Consider the following 24,612-nt stretch of genomic DNA (forward strand, 5'->3'; position numbering starts at 1 on the left):
TGAGCTCAATGTGAATTTCTAGTCAAATGCAATTAGTTACTTTATGGATTACTTTTCTAACCACAGGACTGGATGCTAGATTCAGTCCTTGGACATCTCCTGTAAACAGTTGAGTAAAAGCGTTTTGGTTACAGTAGTGATTTTTAAGGATTATTATTGTATTTTAAAAGTTGACACTTTTTTCACATAGAATCACCAATGTTATTCTATGGCAGAAAATTCACTTAGCAGGTAAGTAATGTTATCGTTACTTTTTCTTACTCAGTGGTGGATCCTGGATCCAGCACAGGTGAATCTCCTGTAAACAGTTGAAAGAATGTGTTTAAGTCATACAGACGATTTTTTAGGAATATTTTTAGTTTGTGAAAATAGACACTTAGAAACTTTTCTACTTAAAAGCACACAATGGATTCCTATGGAAGGAAATACAAGTTACTGTTAAGTATGCTTAGAATTGCTTTTCAGGGTCAGTGCTGGTCTAAAAGATGCAGCCCTGGGTTCTCTCCTGATAACAGGTGAGTAAATTGGAATTCGTAGTTCGGCTGATTTTAGAGGAATATTTGTACGTTTCAAAAATGGACGCTTAGAAACTTTTCTGCTGAAAACCACACAATGGATTCCTATGGAAGGAAATACAAGTTACTGGTAAGTACGCTTAGAATTATTTTTCAGGGTCAGTGCTGGGCTAAAAGATGCAGCCCTGGGTTCTCTCCTGATAACAGGTGAGTAAATCGTAATTCGTAGTTCGGCTGATTTTAGAGGAATATTTGTACAATGGTAAAGGAAGGGGGCGGGGCCTGAGGTGACATGTGCAAACACGCCCTGTGGCGTATTTTAAGTTGGGGAATTAATTCCTCTTCAATCATGCGGTCCCCTGGGGGCCAACTAGCCCACCAGGTACCTCCAGTATGCGTCAGGGAGCTGCGTTGCAGAGCGGTGTTCAGAGGCCACGCCCCTTTTTACAACACTCTGCAACGCAGCTCCGTGGCGCTTCCTGGAGGTACCTGGTGGGCTAGTTATTCAAGGGGAATTAGTTCCCCCTCTGCAAATGCGCCAGGGGGTGCGTTTGCAGAGTGGTGTAAGGAGGGGGCGTGGCCTCCGGCCCGATCCCTGTCTTTTTTTTTTTCTTTTTTTTAGAAGGGGGGCTGTGTAGCGCTGGGTGCGGGGAGGGTGCGCGGATCCTCCGAGGCCATAGATATATCTATGATTTTACTTTTGATTCTCTCAGCAACTACTGAACGGATTTACACCATTTAAGCAAAAGGCACGAGTCTGAACTGAGGACTACATCTTTGCCAAATTTAGTGTAATTCCGTTCAGCAGTTCGGGCTGTAGCTGCGTCAACAGGTCCTATGGGAAATTGCATGGGGAAAAAGCGTTTTGGGGACCCCCCTTTTTTCTCGGCCCCCGCTTGACGAATCACCACAAAACTTTCAGGATAGGAGCAGACCGGAGCTGGCCAAAAGTTTGGTAAATTTCGCGAAGATTCATCAATCGGCACCAACGTTATTCCAAATAGAATGCTGCGGATTTACTATGAAAAATAGGTCCTAACTATATCTACCTACTGGCGACTGCCAGTAGGTAATAGAGAGAGAGAGCGATAGAGAGAGAGATAGAGATCAGAAAATAGTTTGTCATTTTTTAAAGCATACCTTTACTGCCGTAACGCCATTTAACAAACATTATAGGCCTTTTCCTGACTGGTTTTAAACATCCCTTTGGACATATGCGTACCTGTACCTGTCTACCTGCCAGGAAAGCTAATGCTGTAAAACCACAGCCTGTGAAAAGCTATATGTAAGGACAACCTTGCCAAGTAAAATAAAACCATACTAATCAGAATCTCAGTGAAGAGGGATAATTCTTGCTTTCAGTGTTCGTGGTTTGAATTTAATCTGTATTGAAAATGTTAAGGCCCATGCGCTGAGTGAAGTTTCGCGTCTGTGTTTATCACATTCTGTGTCAAGCCTTAAACACCCTCCAGGCCCTCACTGTACGTGTCAAACAAACAGCGGAATGAGCAGTTACATTAAACATTCCAGGCTCCCTTACCTTTTGAGCAGATACGGCCCGCATCTGACCTCTCGTGGCTGATGCACCCTGGCACGACTTTTCTCAAACAAAGGCGCAAGCAAAAGAGCGAACTGGTGCAGTATGATGAAATATGACACTCAACAAATATAGTGGTATGCAGAGAGTTAGAAAGTGACAAATGATGTTGAAATTATTTCTCACAGTTCGTTTTCCTCATAAGTGTCATAGTAACACTTATTTCGAAAGAGAAGTATTGCAACGTTCCACTTTTGCAATATCTCCATTCCTCCCTTTTATTTTCGTCCTGTTTTTATTTTCTTTCTTCGTGCTTAGGGCCAAGTTTTGTTATTTTGTTTTCCACATACAGCACGCCTCCTTACCTCTTTTCTGGCACTACGGCATTATCTCTTCACGCTTGTGCTATTATCCAAACAATCCCTCTCCCTTGACGATGGTGGCCACTACTCAAAGGATTAAGTATTAAATAAAAAATAAAGAAAGTAAAATGTTCCATCCGTAAAATAGATTTACTGGTAGTTTTTACATAGCTTTGATAATTCCCGCACCTCATTTTCCAGTCACCGTTTCTCGATGTAGCTGATGGCGAAGTGCATCACATGATGGCCTGCATCTGCGACACAGGTTATATTTTCCATCTGGTGTCGTTGCGCTTCTTCCATTGATCTGTATGATTGCTACTCACCACATGCCTCATAATAGAAATAGATCTGCGAAAATTAGAAGATTTTCAGCCAGTGAACGCACTTTCGTAGGATCTATCGAAAATAATACTATCGCTTTTGAATACATTCCATTTTCATCACAAACAAAGCATATGGTAGCAATAATTATTCAGCTTTCAGGTTTATATTTCTCCCTAACATTCATCTTCATAGAGGGTCCGTAAATGCATCAAATCTTATCCCAGTTTCAGGGAAATTGGTTCCCACTTTCTTCCTAGATAAAGAACCATCTTCTGCCATTTATTCAAAAAGAAAAGATTACCAAAAGAAATTGTAATATGTCAAGGAAATCTAACAGTCCTACTTGGGGCACAATTTGAATATTGATACTGCACATATCCAGCTAAAAGCATGGGGCAGTGTGCTTATGCTTCTCTTGCTGATAATGAGTAACTAGGGCCCATATGTACGAAACACCCATTTTGCATTTCCTAAATAGCGAATCCTAAGAAATCGCTATTTAGGAAATACAAAATGGAATGAACTAAAATTGCGATTTTACTAACAGCGATTCCTGCAGAGAGGAAGGGCCAGATGTATGACCCTTCCAATTTGCTACTCACAAGCTGCGTCGTTTTGTGACTCGCAATTTGCGACTCGCAAGGGAATTTACAACAGTGTCTCAAATACTGTTTGCGATTACTAATGAGGTCGCAGATTGCCTGCCTCATAAATAGTCATGAGGCAGATGCAATTTGGGATGGTGGCCTGCTGGGTCAGCAGACAACAATGTCTGTGACTGATTTTTAAATAAAGCAGTTTTAAAAAAAAAAATGCAGGCAATTTTCCTTAAAGGAAAATGGGATGCATTTAAAAATAAAAAATAAATGTTTCTGTTTCATTTTTAGGGCTCGCCTGAGCCAGCGCTTATAGCGTTGCTCTGGCGAGAGTTTTAGTAAGCGGATTTTGGAAGTGCTGACCTAGTGGCTTTTTTTCAGGCCACCAGCTTGCGTTCGCGATGTCGTGCTCGCACACAGCTGCTATCCTGCTTTCTAGCATTCTTCGGATGGCCGGCTTTCCTCCCCTCTTTCACCCGTTCCTCCCCCTCCCTTAATGCACGGAAGAGTTTCGTGAGACAACAGACAACAGGCACCACTGGGCTCGAAGCCAGACAGAGCCATCCGGCTTGATTAATGGCTTGGCATTTGCAAGTGTTACAAGTACACAAACCACGGGCGTGGAGAGAACAAGCCTTACCAGACATCCTTCTTAATTAAAGTTGCAATTCCGTTTCGCGGTCACCTTTTAGACACTCATTACAGTGGGCAGATTTGAGCATTTTCAAAAAATTCAAACACACTAATAACTTGTTTTATTTTACTGCTGCAGCTTTGGATAGTATTGGCAGTTACTGCGCAAGCTTGTAATCAGTTTAAATGCAGTATATTCTCTTCATGTGCTTATTGCTGTTCATGCTCTTACTGCATGCAGTCTTGTGCTGAGCTCCTACAGTGTGTGACATCCATTGTCTCTTCCATCTCAGCCTTCAGCTGTGACGTGTATGTTTGGCCGTATCCTCTTATACAAGCATTATTTTCTGAAGAAAGCACGCACTTTGTGTACGTGGCTGCCATATTTTGGGAAAAGAAATAGAGAATCCTTAATGTGCTTGTCTACGGCGATGCGCATGCCCTGTGGATTGCGGAATTGTATTTGAATAAAATCAATTTCAACTTTAAACAAGCATTGGCATAGCCAATAGGTCTCGCTTTTGGGTGCAACAACATCAACTGTTGCATCGCTAAACACCTATAAGGTCCCAAAGGCGAGACCTATTGGCTATGCTTGTTTAAGAGTAGGCAGTGGTCCGTGGGACCACTGCCTGCTTTCAAAAAAATATTTTCACTACCAGTCACAAAGAGGAAGGAGTCCCCTGGGGACCCCTTCTGTTTTACAAGTGGCATACCACGACTTGAAGTAGGTGGTAAACTGGGAGTGTTTTACGAAAGACAATTGCAGTTGAAAAACAATCATACATTGAAGTGCGACTTGCTATTAGGAAGCAACGCCCTTGGCAAGCCCCTTCCTAATAGCAAGTCACAAACCCTATTTTGCCAGTTGGTGATAGTTACCGCCTTGCATAATAGGGTTTGTACATAGGGCAGACGTATTTTGCAGTCGCAAACTGGCAGATTTCCCGTTTGCGACTGCAAAAATGGTCATACATCTGGCCCGGAGTCACTATTAAGAAATCACTATTTAGGAAATGCTAAACCATTAGTTCCTAGGCCCATAGTTACGAATAGTTACGAATAGTTTTGCATTTTCAAATTTGCGATTTCCTAATAGGAAATATCTAGTTAGGAAATGCTAAACCTTTCTTACCTATGGCCCTAGGCCCCCTTCTATGTACTTTAAAAATAAGTGGTGCTAGAATAAAGCGCTGCAATGCCCTCGGGTAATGCTCTACATGGAACTGCTAAAGCAGAATTTTGGGGCCTTTATTGAATTTGCACATGGTTACCATTGGATGTATGCGGTAGCATTTCCTAAATGCCCACTTCGCCTTTAAGAAATGCTACGTACATGCGCTTAGGAAATCGCAAATAGGAAATGCCTATCTGCAATTTCCTTTTTTGGGAATCACTTATTGCGATTTCTACTGGGTAGAAAGCGCAATTTCCGTCCGCTATATGCCTTTGTACATTAGGAAAGGCTATTTTGCATTTCTTAATGGCCTGAAATTGCGATTTGGTCCGTTAAGAAATGCAATTTACTTTTGTACTATGGGCCTAAACTTACACAAAGCATTATCTTTACAAGTGCAGAGTCTCCACACATAACAATACCTATGGGTTTTGTGCAGAGGCTTCACAATTGTTAAGATACTACTCGTAAATCCCTCTCTGAATAGCTACCAATTCGAAACAATTCTAAAGGTACACGACCAGGTCTTAATTGTAGATGCCATGCACAGGTAACACTGCTGCTTATTCAGATTAGGGATTAACCCACAGCTACCTGCCTCATTTTAAATTTCATGGCTGTATAGGTAAGTTCAGCACCATTTCTGTGATAGTGGTGCATATCAGTACCCCTGTTCCAAAAGAGGCAAAGTTTGGCAGCAGAATTGTCAACTAGAGCAAGTCATGGGGACACCTGCGCGAATTGGATGCGGTGCACAAGCCAATTATTCTATACCAGAAGGATGCGTAACAGTGATTGTTAGCATAAAATGCTTGTAACGGCCAGCCTCAATATTAGTCTACTACTCTCTCAAATAACAACCATCCTGCCGCTCCAGACTGAAATCAATTCCTTAGCAATTAAAATGATCATTCTGTGACCTACCAATTTGGGGTTGTTGCCTGTAGCTTGGCTTCCACCGCTCCAGAGATAAAAACATACTCACATTCATTGAACCTGGTTCTTAAAAAAAAAGCACATGGTCTTGATAGCAGGGCTTCCAATTCTCCAGACCTCAAAAAGAGGAACCCCCGTCAGACTTCTACCTATAAAGTATCCATATGGTTCTGGAATCTGACTTTTCTCTGGTAAAATCTTAAAAACCCAGACTGCAATAAATATCTCCACCGTCCCAGAATGAAGAACCTAATTGCCCAGAGCGAACGTACTGTACCAGTGACTAAGTTGTGCTATAATGAACTACTATATTGTAACATAAAATGGGAACTTATATTTATCCTGCACCTCTAGTACGATCCAAGGGTATCTGATAGCTAAGCATCTGTTACAACAGATCCAATACCACTTTCAAACTTAAAACCTGGTCCGCCGTCAGGAATACATCTAAAATAGAATCCAAGTGGTTTGACATCCAAGTCAAGTATCTCACTTTATTCGTCATATTGGACTAAACAATGACACACTGAATGCTAATTTCTCTGAGCTCTGAAGTGCGTGTTTTGATATCAGTGGCCAACAATAATCACCGAATTGTCAATCCGATCCCTTTGGAGGCAACTACAATCGAGAACATATATGATCTCAACGATCCAGAGTATATCTCCACTTCAGTCAACAAGCAGACAAACGTATGCAAAATAAATCCTATTATTCTTGCTTACTATATCATACTAATGAGAAAACGTTTAATACATATATTAGCTAGTCTCTCTTAGCTTCACCTCCTTTTCTACCACCCTTGACTACCAGTCCATATATTAAATCTTGTGGCCCCAACTTAGTTCCACAGCTTACCATCCAGAAGTCTCTCCCCTCTTCTCACTCCTCCCTTTAATCTTCACTTAACTTCCTTCTGCGATATAGGATTCGCACTTAGGGATTACCTATTTGCGATTCCTAAAGTACATGTACATAGCATCTGCTAAATGCGAATCGGGCATTTAGGCAATGCTATTAACATTGACTTGAAGTCGATAGTAACCATGTGAAAAATAAAAATAAATGAATTTTTTAATGTGACATGAAGCGCACATATGACCCTAGGGCCCCAACTTAGTTCCACAGCTTACCATCCAGAAGTCTCTCCCCTCTTCTCACTCCTCCCTTTAATCTTCACTTAACTTACTTCTGTGTCCCTTATCTTCAACAAACTCTTAATTACCTGCTGCCAACTCTTTTTAATGAACTCACTCCTAACTATTCCCACACTGCCTTGTCTGGCATTCAGTCTCCCCTTGAGTGGTGTCAACTTGGGTCAGTTTCCATTCCTGGTGTAGTGCGACATTTGTGTTATGTGTATTGTTGAACTGCTGCAAATTTCTTTTGCCTTCTCCAGATGCTGCTAGGTCCTCCAGCTGCTGTTGGCGGTGGGGTTTTTAAGCCCACCCTTGGCAACATGACGTGGTCCACGGTGATGGTGAGACTTGTTGGATAGCATTGAGCCCTGCTGAGCCTTCTGGGCTGGTACACAATGTCACTGGAGTGACCAAGGGATTTATGTGGATGGGTCCTGCATGTTCTTAATATGAGGGCTACATCTAGGCCTTGAGATGGTGTTCTAGTTGGTAAGCTGATAATTTTATGTCTTCCTTCCATTTCACTTTTATTGTTATTGCTCATACTGTGGGACTGAGAGGGTGAGCTGCGGTTGGGCTTATATATAGGGTCACTAGTCTCTGGCAGGGTAAGGAATGGAGGTTGTGAAATACCGGTCACTGGAAAGTTGGAAAAATAGACTGATAGCTACAGTGGGATAAGACTTCTAGGTTGCAATTCACTTCTGGGTCAATAGAGACAGAAAGATATTTAACAGATTTAGGCCCAGATGTATAAAGCCATTTAGAATTTCTCAATGGGCCTAATTGCTATTTCGGCCAGTGAAGAAATGCTAAATGGCCTTTTCAGATGTACAAAGGGCCAACAAGGTCTCAATTTGCTTTCTACCTGTTAGTAATCATGAATTGTGACTGCGATTTAGGATTCACACTTAGGGATTACCTATTTGCGATTCCTAAAGTACATGTACATAGCATTTGCTAAATGCGAATCGGGCATTTAGGCAATGCTATTAACATCGACTTGAAGTCGATAGTAACCATGTGAAAAATAAAAAAAAATGAATTTTTTAATGTGACATGAAGCGCACATATGACCCTAGGGCATATGTGCACTTACATATGCACTGGGGAATTCATGGTGCCTCCAGCGGGACCTTAAGACCGGAGGTACCCTTGGCTTTGCATTTCTTAAACTGCAATTTCCTATTAGGAAATCACAATTTAGGAAATGCAAACCGATTTTGCCTATAGGCGGGGGAATGCAATGGCATTGCCTATTTGCGATTCACTAATAGTGATTCCTATTTCGGAGGAATCACTATAAGGGAATCACAAATTTAGTACATATCCTTTTGCATTTCTTAAATAGCAATTACTACGGAGTCGCTATTTCAATTCAATTTCAATTATCTTTATTCGGATATATTATATATCCATAAAAGTACAAGGTCACTGATAATGTACATATAACATACAATCTTCTCTCAAGCATAAAAATAGTTAAAAATAAGATCAGATGATGAACTTGTAAAATTGAATATCATGAAACCTGTACATACAACTTGTAAATGCAATTTAGAAATAAATAAATTAACCAATAATTCGTACAAAGACCAGCAGCCTTACTGTGCAAAAACGCAAGATGTAAACTTTAGGCACTGTGCAAGATAGGCAATTTGTAAACATCCGACTATGTGGAAAACAGGTTTGTCACATATGTTACAGTCTGTTGGGTACCATAAACCCTATATGTACCTATGTCAATGAAGTGCAGATGAGCAATAATTTTACCTTGTATAGATCATACAAGTGTCGCCAGCATTACTGTGCAAAAATCGCAAAGATGTAAACATTGATCATAGTGCAAATAAACAATTTATGACAACCAACTTTGTGCAAAATAGACATATCATGAATAGACATAATCAAATGAAAATGTTGCGAATTAATAACGTGTTTCAAGGGGCGATCATAGAGGCTCGAGATTTAACAGCTGCTCGTAAAAAGGAGCTTACACGGTAGATCATGTCCTCACAACCCAGTTGCATTATTTCTTGATATGCAAAGTTATGATTAGTCATCTCATTTACCTTAAAATAAGGGATTAGATATTGTTTTGTGTACCTTACATAAAATTTGCAAGAAACCAAAAAGTGTGGCAATGTTTGTTTACAACCATCGCCACATGGGCAAAATGTCTCCTCCAGATTTTTATTAAAACCAATTGGAAAGCAGAGTAGGTATTTTACACTGTTGTCCCTAAGACGGAAGAGCAGGCTCCTATTCCATCTCCCGATGTTTTTCCTTAGATACTCCTGTGGCTTAAAATAGTTGTTACCCGCTGTCCTCAGGATAGACATGTATCTAATAATGGATGGCTTACGAAGCTCGGTCTTTACTCTGTCTTTACGATATAGATTATATAATGCGCCCCTCGCTGCTTTTAAAGTTGTATTTTCGGCAGCAGAGGGAAGAAGGAAAGTGTGTTCTAAATGAATGCTGGCTAGGCTTTTATGTACAGCACTAAGCCAAGGTATGTATTTACCCCTATCGCATCTAAGGCAATCTGTGATGATTCGTTGGGTTAGAATTGCAGCAGGATTTCGCCATATCTTTAACCAAAATAAGGCAGGACGAGATTTAATAAAGTCCTCCACATAATGTAGGTTCAGTTCTTTGTGGCATATAAAAGTGGGTGATGAAATTTGTGCCCCAAGTAACCTTCTGCAAAATCTATCTTCCTCCGTTTGTATGCCACTGCAGTCTACGTGCCCCCACACTTCAGAACCATAGGTCGCAGTAGGCAGACACTGGGTTCTATAGATCTGCAGTAATGGGGTCACCACTTCTGCCTTTCTGGGCTGTCGCAGGCTAATTATAGAATTAATTGCCGTACCGAGTTTATTTCTGCCTCTAGCTACATGCGATCGCCATGAGCCCGTGTCAGAGAAGACTAGACCCAAATAGGGGAAAGTGCTGGTGCTTTTTAGGAGATCGCTTCCGATCCTTATGTTCTTTATGCAGTACTTTTTGGGTCCACATGACATTATGAAAGATTTATTAAAATTAGTACAAAGTCCCAACTCTGCCATAAAAGAGACAAAACCTGAAATTAAAATGCGTAATATTTTAGGTGTGCGGCCCATAAGGACCGCGTCGTCTGCATATAAAAGTGCGGGATAGAGTTGACCATTTATTTTTGGTACATTACTGGTCAGTTCAATCAGGGAATTATTCAGTTCATTAATATAAAGAATAAAAAGTAGGGGGGCCAGAACGCACCCTTGTCTGACCCCCCTGCCAATTAAAATGTCCCTGGAGACCTCTCCTTCATTATTGATCCTCACCCGCGCTTTCAGGTCTCTGTGCAAATATGCCAAAAAGTGCACGAGTGCATCGTCCAGCCCATAATTTAAAAGAATCTCCCATAAACGTGAGCGGTGAACAAAATCGAAGGCCGAAGTTAAGTCCATAAAACCCAAATATAAAGGTACTTTTTTTGCTACTGTATATTTCCCCAATATAAGGTTTAGATTTAGGCACTTTTCAACAGTTCCAACGTGGCTCCTAAAACCCAATTGACAGCAGTTTAAAATTTGTTTTTCTTCTGCCCAATTCCTGATTTTGTTAAAAACAACCCGGCCCAAAATCTTCAAAGTGTTGTCAATCAGAGATATTGGGCGGTAACAGCTAGGGTTAGATCTGTCCCCTTTCTTAAAAATAGGTACTATTATACTCGTAGACCAAGTTTCTGGAATTAAGGTGTTGGCCAGATTATTAAAAACATTACATAAAAGGGGGGACCAAAAGTCAGGATCAGATTTAATAAGATCAATTGACAAGCCGTCTGGGCCTGGAGCTTTATTCCCTGCGCTTTCATGTATAGCATCTTCAACTTCAGATAATAGTATAATCAAATTGGAGGATGGGGGGAAACTGTCGATGCTTACTGTTTTAGCTGAGTATATTTTTGAGAAATGCTCCTCCCATGTATTACTCAGTATATTACAATTTATGGGAGTGATATTTGATCCTGTAGATCTGAACGCTTTCACCTCTCTCCAAAACCCCGTTACATCTTTAAGGGCAGCGGCGCAGGAAAGGAAGTCCCACCGTTCCTTTAACACCACCTCTGCGTGTGTTTTAGTTGCTTTCTTGTAACACTCTCTCAAAAGTTTTACTAGTGCCATGTCCCTTGGTTCGGCTTTTAGTGCATCACGTAGGGCCCTATTAGCCCTGGAGCAAGTGCCGTCAAACCATCTGGGGTTCTTGCCCTGGATCGTAACAGGTTTGGAAATTTGTCGTTTAATTCTGGCACATAACCTTGTAAAAGCCTGGATGATATCAATTCCAGGGCATGTGCTAGACAGGCACGTCTCTATGAGTGAACGGTGGGATTTTATGGTACGAGCCAGTAAAGCTTTATTATCTATAACTCTCCAGATCACTTTCGACTTGTCAGTGGATGGTATAAGATCTTTTGCCCCTATTTCTTTTCGTTTCCTAAATTTATTAAAAAATCTAATAGTAGTAAAAATTGGGTTATGGTCGCTGTAACTAGTGCCTAAAACTTCGGCCTTTACTAAAAAATTCTCAAGGGAAGATGAAATGAAGATGTAATCAATGGTGGATGAACAACCACGACCTCTATAGGTAGGCAGTAGACGGTTGTCTGGATCATGTCCAACTTTTGCCATTACATTAACTAGATCGTGAATAGATAGGTAATTATACAGTTCTTCACCTCTTCTACAGGGGGTTTTCCCAACACATCTTATAGCAGATATATCTGTACTATTATACAGATGGGCATTAAAATCCCCCCCAAACAAATACCGTCTAATTTACCATATTTGTCTTCATCCACCAAGTTATCAATAAATTCAAATAGCTTAATAAAAATTTTATTGGGCAGTGAAGTAAAATCATTATTATAGAAATGTATTAGGCATACCGTAATTCCATGTGTATAAATCAGGGCCTGGACATTGTCATTATTGGTCTCTTTAGGTATTATGCTATTGCCTTCAATGATCTTTATCCATATAGATAGGCCCCCACTTGGTCTGCCAAAATCAGGAGTCGCTATTTAAGAAATGCAAGCTTTGTACATCTGGGTGTAACTCCCTTGCCTATTTGCCTGCCAACACCTTGTGATTGCATTGGATCTCCTTTTTGTTAGAGTGTTCACCCGATTTGACATATTGCACTTTTGCTGGGTTTTTTTCTTTTCTGGGTCTCTCATACACCCCTTCCCTGCCACCCTTGACCCTCTGTATGTTTGTGTTGTAATCTGTGTCATGGGTTTGACTACTTGCTGTTACAGTGTAGTCTCAAATGCCTGGGCTTCATAGGGGCATCACCTGCTCTCATTACAATTCCATCCGCCTGGGATTTGAGTAATCTTGCTAGTTTGCTGGGTTAATGTTTTCTATGAAATTACACCTCTATAGTGCGTTTGCTTACTGACTTCTATACCTTCATCTCACTTCTTTAGCTCACTCCTTCTGACATCCAAGAGCACATGTTGGGTCCCTCCATCAGTCGCTGCCATTCCAGTCCAGGTTTTGCCATCTCCAACCTGCAACAGCGATCGCTTCTGTGTTCTCTCTTCCTCTTCCTATTTACAGGTATGACACTATGTGGTTTCTCCAGAGAAACCCGGGTACAGCCAGGGCTCTCAGCAGATTCACGCCTTCGGCTGAAGAATGACACTTTAGTGTTATTTTTCATAAAACATTAAAGTTTGTTTGATGAAGGTGGTACTGTCAAGTTACCAGGGGTAAGCTCATCATTCTTCACAGCAGCATGTTTACTTCTTAGCAACAATATGATTTTGCCTTTTGTAGGAGCATTTTCAGAGCTCTCATAAAACGAGGCATCCTGTTGTAATATGCTTATGCTAGTATGGGTGATGTCACTCCTGACACATTGGTGAGGTCTTAAGGTTCTAGAGTTCTCATCTTGAGCTGGTGGAAAAGAATGCTGTGTGAGAATCTACTGATGAACCTGCTGGCAGTTGGATGGATGAGCTGTTTAACCTGCATCTTCAATTAAACCATTTCTCATATCTACATTTGGATTCTGGATCTTCATTCAAATACATATGATGTACTTTTTAACACTGGCGACGACTGGGAAAACGGATAACAGCTCAACTCCAGACTACAGCGACCTTTAAAGTTTAGAAAAACGAATTTATTCACTTGTCAAGTAAGACTGTTTTTTTTTCTAAGTGCGTGTTTACTGAGACTAGTCCATTTCATCTGGCGATCTTTGTGGTGCTACAGTGACATTCATCACCTGTACAACGTTTATACTGTGATTGTGTTGACGTTAAGGTCTTTTACGTTGGAGTAAAATCCTCGTAGGCGCTCAAGCTTCTTTCAAGGATACTATTCTTGTGTGGCACAAGCTGACGATCTTCTTTTATTACTGCCGATTCGGTATCTTAAAAAAACTTGCCAGTTACAAGATTATTATTTAAATTGGACTTGCCTTTCATTTGCTCGCGCTCTTTCTGTTTATCTCGAGCGCAACGTTCTTCGAGGTTAATCTGCTGAATTCCTCCATTGTTAGCAGATAGTACTGGATTGGACAGACGATCTACGTCGAATTTCTGCCTGGAACGCAACGTCTTCTGCTGTCTTGGTAAGCCTGAAACGCACGCTACTCAGCCATTATTTGACGTCCCTCGGTGGAAGCGCATGACGTGCTGACACGTTTCAGCCTTTGTTCGACGGTCCTCGGTTTGCATTGCAGCGACGCGCACAGGAAGAGTGAGGAACGCCGTGGATCTACATTTGCGAGTGTCTCTTGTGTTTTGTTCAGGCAGCGCTGACACGCACAGCAGTTCTTATTTATTTGAGGAACGCCGTGGATCTACATTTGCGAGTGTCTCTTGTGTTTTGTTCAGGCAGCGCTGACACGCACAGCAGTTCAAATGTAAGTACTTTAATCGGCGTGTCTTCTGCCGCATGCAACGGAGCCCATAAGAAGGGTGTGTAGCGCTGTGTGGTTATTGTGCGAGAGGGGCTTTATCATAGTTCAAGCAGCGCTGACACGCACAGCTGTTTTACTGGAATTACAATATTCTGCGTGTCAGTTGTCAAACTACGCTGACACGCACAGCTTGTAACAAGACCAATAATCAACTAAGCAGCTAAGCATCAACTAAGCAGCTCTGACACGCCCTGTTATGTAACGACTGTTAGACCTGGCACCTTGGCGTGAGTTTCCCTTCCACTTTTTGATGGTGTGCCTCGATTGTTTTGCTGGTGTTGTCCGCTCAGGGCACTGCGCCACGGCTAATCCGTGCCGCAGTGCAAGTGCTCCCTAGGTAAAGTGTACCTGTAATTGATGTCCATGATTGGTTTATTGGATTCACTGTCAGTCCCCAGTAAAGTGCACCAGGGGTGCCAGGGCTTGTGAATGCCAATGCTGCTGGTGGGCTTGCAGCGCTGGTTGCGCCACCCACGGAAGCGGCCTTGTAAAGTGTGTCTAGGGTCTGCCACCGCAGACCCTGTGCGCGGTCCAGGACCGTCGCGCTGACTGCGCAAGTGCCCCCACTTGCCAGTCCCTAAACCTTCCCTTACCTACATATTAGCCACCCCTCTGGTAGGCCCAAGGGCAGGGTGCATTGTAGGCATAAGGTAAGACATGCCCTGGTGTGTGTGGCATGTCTTAGTAGTGAATTACAGCCCTTTCCGTTCTTCACTATTGAGGGCTACCTGCTCTCCATAGGCCAGAATGGGCTGCTGGGATCACGCCAACGCTGTGACCCCAGTGGACTCAGAGAGCATGGTAGAGTGTCAAGTTTGGTATGCCTGAACTCAGAATAATAAAATACTTCTTGTAGTCAAGTTTATTTTAATATCCTGGGTTTGTAAATACTACTTTTAGAAAGTTAGTATTTACTGACCTGACCATCTCAGTCCGCCTCTGCTGTGTGTGTGTGTGTTCTGCCTAGCAACAGTAAGGAGCAGGGTGGGGGAATCCCCAGAGACAGGTTGGCTGCCAGGTGGTGGGTAGAGAGGTGACACCTGGATGGGTGGGAGGAGTACACCTTGACTCTTGAATAGACCTGTGCTCTGCCACCACAAAGCCGGCGCCACCCCCTGTGGGGCGGCTGATGTCTCTGCCCTGCTGCTGAAAGGAAAGAGCAGAGTCACCATAACAAAGTGCTCCAGAACTGGACTGAGCCAGGCCTAGGCCCCCTGGCGCTAAAGAACAAAAGAATCATGGTATAAAAATAGGAGCCTGGCTCCTAAGAAATCAGAATCCTGTTTTACCACAAAGAACCTCTGCCCGACTAGAAGGAGAAGAAGACGCTGGAGGAGCTGGCCTGCTGCTTGCCTTGCTGAGAAAGGAGAGGAAGAGACTTACTGAAAAGACTTTGCTACTTTGTGCTTGAACATTCTCCAAGGGCTTGATCTGAGCTTGCCCCCTGAACTGAACCCCAGGAACAGTGGGTTCTCTGTGCTTCTTGCTCGTCCTCCAATTCGAGCCGTGTGTGCATCCCGCTGGAAAAGAGACTGCGCCCCTCATCGCCCCTCCTAGGGCCGTGACACTCAGGAGCTCGCCTGCCGCAATCCCGTGAGAGCCCCGCTCCGTCCGGAGCCGCTCTCTGTCCCCGGGCCAGGCCGCCTGCACCCCTGTCACCGCCTGCCATTGGAGTGCGCTGAACGCGCTATCACCCCTCCTGCCGGAAGCCGTCCGACGACTGTGATCTACGCCGGGTCATCCAGCTGCACTGACTGTGCCCTGTGACCCCGCTTCGCTATCCCCGGACATCTCAGGCCGCGCCGCCCCCGCTGTGGAGACCCTCCTGCACTGCCGTGCTAAAGGGTCGCTGGCCGCGCCTGCCTACGTGCCCACACCTGCTGATTGAGGACCCAAGAACACTTCCCAAGCTGAGAGTCGCACCGACCTGTGCCGACTCTCCTAATCACGAAAGAAGTCCAGTATCGGGCTCGGGGCCCGCAACGCCTTATTTCCCCGTTCGCAGGAACCGATCTCTGTGAGTACTGGAACTACGAGTAAAGAGACTACGAAGTATCCATTTGAAACTACGAACCAAGAACATTTGCCTGCTGTATAACCTGGTGGCCTAGCGACAACGTTATTGGTCTTGTGATAAGTCTGCTGAGATATATATACCTTATTTTTACATAAAGAATCGTATTTTTATATATATCCAGGTCTGGTGTCCGTTTCTGGGGGGATTGATGTATTTACTGTGTGTACGATTGTAAGTGCTTAACCAACAACGCCTGAGGAATCGCCTTGGCTGCTCACGCCACGCACCTAGAGGGTGAGCAAGGGTCATTCGCGAGGGGTTATCCTGCGCCCTGACGTGGAGGAGAGGGTTCCTGCTTGACACAAGGGCAACCTTGCGCCAACCAGAGATCCCCGACTCTAACATTGTTGGCAGCGGTGGGGATTTCGGATTTGCACTTGTAATTTGCATACAGTGAATTATTAATCACCAGATAGTGAGAGCAGACCAAATAACGCAGCCACAGGTTTGTAATTGTTGAACTTTGTTGAGACATCTGCCATTACTGCAACCATGCCTGGCTCACACTCCGCTGGGAGAGCACTCTCTGTGATTTCTGGAATCGATGAGGTGGATTGGGAGAGACTGGAAGGCTACACGATGGAGCAATTGAAAGGCTACAGTGTACAATTCAGAGTCCCCCATGCTGGATGCAAGAGGAAGCCCCAGTACACCAAGGCGTTGAGAGCCTGGAAGGAGTCACGAGACCTACGGAATGCGGGGGACATCGTTCCACCCGACAACCTTGAGGAGCCCAGCAGAGTCCGGTCGCCAGAGGAGCTGGCAGACAGGGCGGCAGACAGGGCGCATGCAATGGAGATGGCAAAGTTGGCAGGACAGATGGAAATGGAGAAGCAGAAGTTGGCCCTGGAGGCACAACAACGCCAAATGGATTATGATATCAGATTGAAGGAGTTGGAGCTGAAGGCGAAAAGTTTGGACACCGCTCCTTCTGGTGGCAGCACTCCACCAGCGCAGGTAGAGTCCAAGGTGTACATCCCCAAAGATGTAGTAAAGGAGTATTTCAGAAAGGATGACATAGGGCAGTGGTTTAGGGCCTACGAGGTGGCCATGTCCTCACACCGGGTCCCTGAGAAAGACTGGGGAGCGGGGTTGTGGGGAAGGTTCCTTGCTGAAGGGCGTGACACACTGTTAGATTTACCCTTAGATCTCCAAACCTCATACCCCCATATGAAGGAAGCTTTAATGACCAGGTATGGGTTAACTCCTGAGCTATATAGACAGAGGTTCAGGGAGACCAAGAAGATCCCTGAGAGTACGTATGTGGAATATGTGACCTTTTTCTGCAGAGCGCTGGATGGTTGGGTGAAGGGTAGCAAAGTGAGTGATTATCAAGGGCTGCTTGATTTAATTGCATGGGAGCACTTGTCCAGTCAATGTTTTCCTGAGCTACGCCAGCACCTGATAGATAGCAAGCTGTCCAACCCGCGGAAGCTTGCTGAGGAGGCGGACCGCTGGCTCAGCACCAGGGTCCACAAGGGTCAAGTGGGAGACTCCGCCAAAGGTGGGCAGGGTCCCCAGCAGAAGAGTGGGGGGGACAAGGGTAAACAGAAGGGGTTCCAAAAAGGCCCCCAAAGTAATTCCCAAGGGAACCAGCAGAAGGGTTCTCAGCCTCCCCCAACCCCGCAGCAGAACGGGGCCCCGACAGGTAGACCTGTTCCAAAGGGGCCCTTCAATTGTTATAGGTGTGGTGACCCGGGTCACATTGCCTCTGATCCTAAGTGTCGCCTGTTTGGTAAGACCGCACCCACTGGTGCTCCACCCCGGCAAGTAGCTAGTGTTAACTTTGGGGAGGAAGTAGCAGTCCAGGAGGGTGGGGGTCCCGGGCAGATGACCCTAGTCTCGCTAGGAGACAGTGAGATGGTCCCTGTAACTTACCTGCCCTCTAACACTAAGAAATATGGGCAGGTGGTGACCATCAATGGAAAGAAGGTTGAGGCTCTTAGAGATACAGGAGCCAGCGTGACCTCGGTGAGGCAACACCTGGTGTCTCAAGAGCAGATTGTACCCAATGCCTACTGTAGGGTTGTCAATGCTGACAACGTAGAGAGTCGTTGTCCAATGGCTCAAGTTCCCTTTGAGTGGGGGGAGGTCTCTGGTACTCTACAAGTCGCTGTGAGAACTGACATGCCTGTAGACTGTCTGCTAGGGAACGACCTGGAGAGTTCCCCTTGGGAGAAGGTGGAGAAGACCACGCATCTGAGGATGGTGGGTCTACCCGACTGGGCGTGCGTGACCACCCGGTCCATGGCAGCCAGTAGGGGTGTTGAGAGGGTACTGGAGCCTGAGGGAGAGGTCCAGGAACCGGCCTTAGGGAGAAGGCGCAGGAGGCGCGGGAAACCGGCCCCCGAAGTTCCCACGGCCCAGGAGGAAGTAGACCCTGAGGGGGATGCTCTGGAGCCTACCGGGGAACAGATTGCCGAACTGGGAGATCTGCCTGAGCTGACCCATTGGCAGCAAGAAGGAGGTCCCTCCAGGGAGGAATTCTGCAGGGAGCAGAAAGAATGCCCTTCTCTCGTGGGTATGCGGCAACAGGCTGCAGACCAGGCCAATGGTGTTCAGGCCAAAACACACTACGTGTACTGGGAGAGTGACCTCCTGTATTCCGAGCCTAAGGCTGCTGAACCTGGGTCAGCCCGTGTGCTGGTGGTACCCCAGAAGTTCAGAACCTTCCTACTGGGGCTGGCTCATGATGTGCCGTTAGCAGGACATTTGGGGATGGACAAGACCTATGACAGGCTTGTCACCCACTTTTACTGGCCCCAAATGCACAAGAATTCCGATTCCTACTGCAGAACCTGTCAGACTTGCCAGGCAAGTGGTAAGAGCGGAGGGAAGCACAAGGCTCCTCTGCAACCTTTCCCTGTGGTCGGTACGCCATTCCAACGAGTGGGTATTGATATTGTGGGGCCCCTGGACCCCAAGACAGCCCTGGGCAACAGGTTCATCCTGGTCTTGGTGGACCATGCCACCCGGTACCCTGAAGCCATCCCCCTGAGGACAGTGACGGCCCCCGTGGTGGGACGGGCACTGATGGGAATTTTCTCCCGAGTGGGATTCCCTCTAGAGGTGGTGAGCGACAGGGGGACCAATTTCATATCCACATATATGAAATCCCTGTGGAAGGAGTGTGGGGTAACTTACAAGTTCACCACTCCTTACCATCCCCAAGGAAATGGGTTGGTTGAGAGATTCAACCGAACCCTCAAAGGCATGATCATGGGCCTGGACGGTCCAATGAGGCGTAAGTGGGACGTCCTCTTGCCATGCCTGCTCTTCGCTTACCGAGAGGTGCCACAGAAGTCTCTAGGGTTCAGCCCCTTTGAGCTTCTGTATGGTCACCCGGTAAGAGGACCTCTGAGTTTGGTAAAGGAAGGCTGGGAGCAATCTCCCAGGAAACCTCCCCAGAATGTATATAGTTACATGCTGGCCTTCCGAAACCAGACTCGGCGTCTCAGGCAACTTGCTGAGGCAAATCTGGAAGCCAGCCAGGAGGAGATGAAGCGGTGGTACGACCGGAATGCCACTCTGGTCGAGCTTCAACCTGGACAAAAGGTGTGGGTCTTGGCCCCAGTGGAGCCGTGTGCACTTCAGGATAAGTGGACCGGTCCATTTGAGGTTGTGGAGCGCAAAAGTCCTATCACCTACTTGGTGGACATGCAGACTCCCAGGAACCCTTTGAGGGTCCTACATGTTAACCGCCTTAAGCCCCACTTAGAGAGGACCGAAGTGGGCATGCTGCTGGCCACTGATGATGGAATGGAAGAGGAGACCGAGCCTCTTCCTGACCTCTTAGTGGCCTCTGAGAAAGATGGGTCAGTGGATGGAGTTAACCTCTCACCCACCCTGACGCCCGAACAACAGGAAGACTGCCGCCACTTGCTGGGACAGTTTTCCGACCGATTCTCCCTGGTTCCTGGTGTCACAGATTGGTGCGTCCATGATGTGGACACAGGAGACAGCTTACCTGTAAAGCACAAGGCTTACAGGGTAACTGACAGGGTCAGAGCTTGCATTAGGGAGGAGGTCTCCAAAATGCTTGCGCTAGGGGTGGTTGAGTCCTCCAGCAGTCCTTGGTCCAGCCCCGTGGTCTTGGTCCCAAAGGCTGCTGCGCCGGGAGCCACACCTGAACTCCGGTTCTGTGTGGACTACAGAGGACTCAATTCAGTCACGAAGACTGACGCGCACCCCATCCCCAGAGCTGATGAGCTCATTGATCGGCTGGGGGCTGCCCGGTTCCTCAGTACGTTTGATTTAACGTCTGGGTACTGGCAGATCGCCTTGACCGATGGGGCCAAAGAGAGGTCCGCATTCTCTACACCAGATGGGCACTTCCAGTTCCGAGTCATGCCATTTGGGATGAAGAATGCCCCTGCCACCTTTCAGAGGTTGGTCAACCAGGTACTGGTTGGGCTGGATGCGTTCAGTGCCGCCTACCTGGATGACATCGCAGTGTTCAGTGCCACCTGGCCTGAACACCTGCGCCACCTCTGGGAAGTGTTGATGGCGCTGCGCCGAGCAGGCCTCACGATCAAAGCAAGCAAGTGCCAGATCGGGCAGGGTTCCGTGGTGTACTTGGGACACCAAGTGGGGAGTGGCAAGGTGGCACCCTTGCAACCCAAAATTGAAACCATCCTGGCTTGGGAACCCCCCAGGACGCAGACCGCAGTGAGGGCCTTCCTGGGGCTCACTGGGTACTACAGGAGGTTTGTCAAGGGCTATGGAACGATCGTTGCCCCCTTGACAGAGCTGACTTCGAAGAAGCAGCCCAGGAACGTGATTTGGACTGACACCTGTCAGAAAGCTTTCGACACCCTGAAGACGGCCATGTGCACGGCGCCCGTGCTCTTGGCCCCTGACTTCTCCAAGGAATTCCTAGTCCAGACAGACGCTTCAGAGCATGGTGTGGGGGCTGTTCTCTCACAGATGACTGAGGAGGGCTGGGACCAACCCGTAGCCTTCATCAGTAGGAGGTTACTTCCACGGGAAAGTAGGTGGAGTGCAATTGAGCGAGAAGCATTCGCTGTGGTCTGGGCGCTGAAGAAGCTAAGACCCTACTTGTTTGGGTCTCACTTCCGGGTTCAGACGGACCACAGGCCCCTCAGATGGTTGATGCAAATGAGGGGTGAAAACCCGAAGCTGTTGAGGTGGTCCATCTCCCTACAGGGTATGGACTTCACGGTGGAACACCGTCCTGGTACAGATCACGCCAACGCTGACGGTCTGTCCAGGTATTTCCGCCTTAGTGACGAGGAACCCCCTGGGCAAGGGTAGTTCTCCCCACATTTCAGCTGGAGGGGACACGTGTTAGACCTGGCACCTTGGCGTGAGTTTCCCTTCCACTTTTTGATGGTGTGCCTCGATTGTTTTGCTGGTGTTGTCCGCTCAGGGCACTGCGCCACGGCTAATCCGTGCCGCAGTGCAAGTGCTCCCTAGGTAAAGTGTACCTGTAATTGATGTCCATGATTGGTTTATTGGATTCACTGTCAGTCCCCAGTAAAGTGCACCAGGGGTGCCAGGGCTTGTGAATGCCAATGCTGCTGGTGGGCTTGCAGCGCTGGTTGCGCCACCCACGGAAGCGGCCTTGTAAAGTGTGTCTAGGGTCTGCCACCGCAGACCCTGTGCGCGGTCCGGGACCGTCGCGCTGACTGCGCAAGTGCCCCCACTTGCCAGTCCCTAAACCTTCCCTTACCTACATATTAGCCACCCCTCTGGTAGGCCCAAGGGCAGGGTGCATTGTAGGCATAAGGTAAGACATGCCCTGGTGTGTGTGGCATGTCTTAGTAGTGAATTACAGCCCTTTCCGTTCTTCACTATTGAGGGCTACCTGCTCTCCATAGGCCAGAATGGGCTGCTGGGATCACGCCAACGCTGTGACCCCAGTGGACTCAGAGAGCATGGTAGAGTGTCAAGTTTGGTATGCCTGAACTCAGAATAATAAAATACTTCTTGTAGTCAAGTTTATTTTAATATCCTGGGTTTGTAAATACTACTTTTAGAAAGTTAGTATTTACTGACCTGACCATCTCAGTCCGCCTCTGCTGTGTGTGTGTGTGTTCTGCCTAGCAACAGTAAGGAGCAGGGTGGGGGAATCCCCAGAGACAGGTTGGCTGCCAGGTGGTGGGTAGAGAGGTGACACCTGGATGGGTGGGAGGAGTACACCTTGACTCTTGAATAGACCTGTGCTCTGCCACCACAAAGCCGGCGCCACCCCCTGTGGGGCGGCTGATGTCTCTGCCCTGCTGCTGAAAGGAAAGAGCAGAGTCACCATAACAAAGTGCTCCAGAACTGGACTGAGCCAGGCCTAGGCCCCCTGGCGCTAAAGAACAAAAGAATCATGGTATAAAAATAGGAGCCTGGCTCCTAAGAAATCAGAATCCTGTTTTACCACAAAGAACCTCTGCCCGACTAGAAGGAGAAGAAGACGCTGGAGGAGCTGGCCTGCTGCTTGCCTTGCTGAGAAAGGAGAGGAAGAGACTTACTGAAAAGACTTTGCTACTTTGTGCTTGAACATTCTCCAAGGGCTTGATCTGAGCTTGCCCCCTGAACTGAACCCCAGGAACAGTGGGTTCTCTGTGCTTCTTGCTCGTCCTCCAATTCGAGCCGTGTGTGCATCCCGCTGGAAAAGAGACTGCGCCCCTCATCGCCCCTCCTAGGGCCGTGACACTCAGGAGCTCGCCTGCCGCAATCCCGTGAGAGCCCCGCTCCGTCCGGAGCCGCTCTCTGTCCCCGGGCCAGGCCGCCTGCACCCCTGTCACCGCCTGCCATTGGAGTGCGCTGAACGCGCTATCACCCCTCCTGCCGGAAGCCGTCCGACGACTGTGATCTACGCCGGGTCATCCAGCTGCACTGACTGTGCCCTGTGACCCCGCTTCGCTATCCCCGGACATCTCAGGCCGCGCCGCCCCCGCTGTGGAGACCCTCCTGCACTGCCGTGCTAAAGGGTCGCTGGCCGCGCCTGCCTACGTGCCCACACCTGCTGATTGAGGACCCAAGAACACTTCCCAAGCTGAGAGTCGCACCGACCTGTGCCGACTCTCCTAATCACGAAAGAAGTCCAGTATCGGGCTCGGGGCCCGCAACGCCTTATTTCCCCGTTCGCAGGAACCGATCTCTGTGAGTACTGGAACTACGAGTAAAGAGACTACGAAGTATCCATTTGAAACTACGAACCAAGAACATTTGCCTGCTGTATAACCTGGTGGCCTAGCGACAACGTTATTGGTCTTGTGATAAGTCTGCTGAGATATATATACCTTATTTTTACATAAAGAATCGTATTTTTATATATATCCAGGTCTGGTGTCCGTTTCTGGGGGGATTGATGTATTTACTGTGTGTACGATTGTAAGTGCTTAACCAACAACGCCTGAGGAATCGCCTTGGCTGCTCACGCCACGCACCTAGAGGGTGAGCAAGGGTCATTCGCGAGGGGTTATCCTGCGCCCTGACGTGGAGGAGAGGGTTCCTGCTTGACACAAGGGCAACCTTGCGCCAACCAGAGATCCCCGACTCTAACAACGACAAATACATGCGTGTTGTTTACTAAGTAACGCTGACACGCACAGCTTTTAAGTTTTGCGAGTTCGATTAAAAGTCTTCATGTAATGTTGGTCATGCAGTGCTGACATTTACAAATAAACATCTTTAGGAACAATTCTATGTTACACTGACAGAGTTCTGGACTGCGAGTCCTGGAGTAGTCAGTGCTGATATGCTAAGTTTCTTTAACATTTAGGCTACATTTCTCCACTTATAGTCAAATTACAATTTGCTGTTGTACGTATTAGATATAGCATGTTTCTGGTTTAATAAGAGGAGATTTGTAGTGGATTTAAAAAAAAAGAGGGAAAAGTTTTATTTAAAAAAAAAATTCTGAGTCATGCAGAATGTTACGGCTGCACCGTTTTTTCTACAATCGCCTGGTGATCCACCTATTAAATGGTCCAAGTGGAAGAAAGTTTTTGAGCGATATGCTCGTGTGTGCGGAACTTCTCTCAGTGTTGAGAGGAAAACGGCTCTTCTAATGCACTGTCTTGGTTCTGAGGGTCAAGATGTCTTTGATCATCTTCCTGACGTTCCAGCCAGTGCTGCTACAGGTCTGAATGAATTTGAACAGTGTATATACAAGCTAGATGCACATTATTTGCCAAAAGTTAGTACTATTTTAGAACGCTATCACTTTGGTAGACGCATGCAGAAGGAGGATGAAAGCATAGAAAATTATGTGACAGATCTCAGACGTCTAGCTTCCACTTGTAAATTTGATGTACTAATTGAGGAAAGGATAAGAGATCAATTTATGCTTGGTTGTATCTCTGAGAAAGTA

The sequence above is a fragment of the Triturus cristatus genome, chromosome 6 (genome assembly GCF_964204655.1).
Source record: "Triturus cristatus chromosome 6, aTriCri1.1, whole genome shotgun sequence".
Taxonomy (NCBI): Eukaryota; Metazoa; Chordata; class Amphibia; order Caudata; family Salamandridae; genus Triturus; species Triturus cristatus.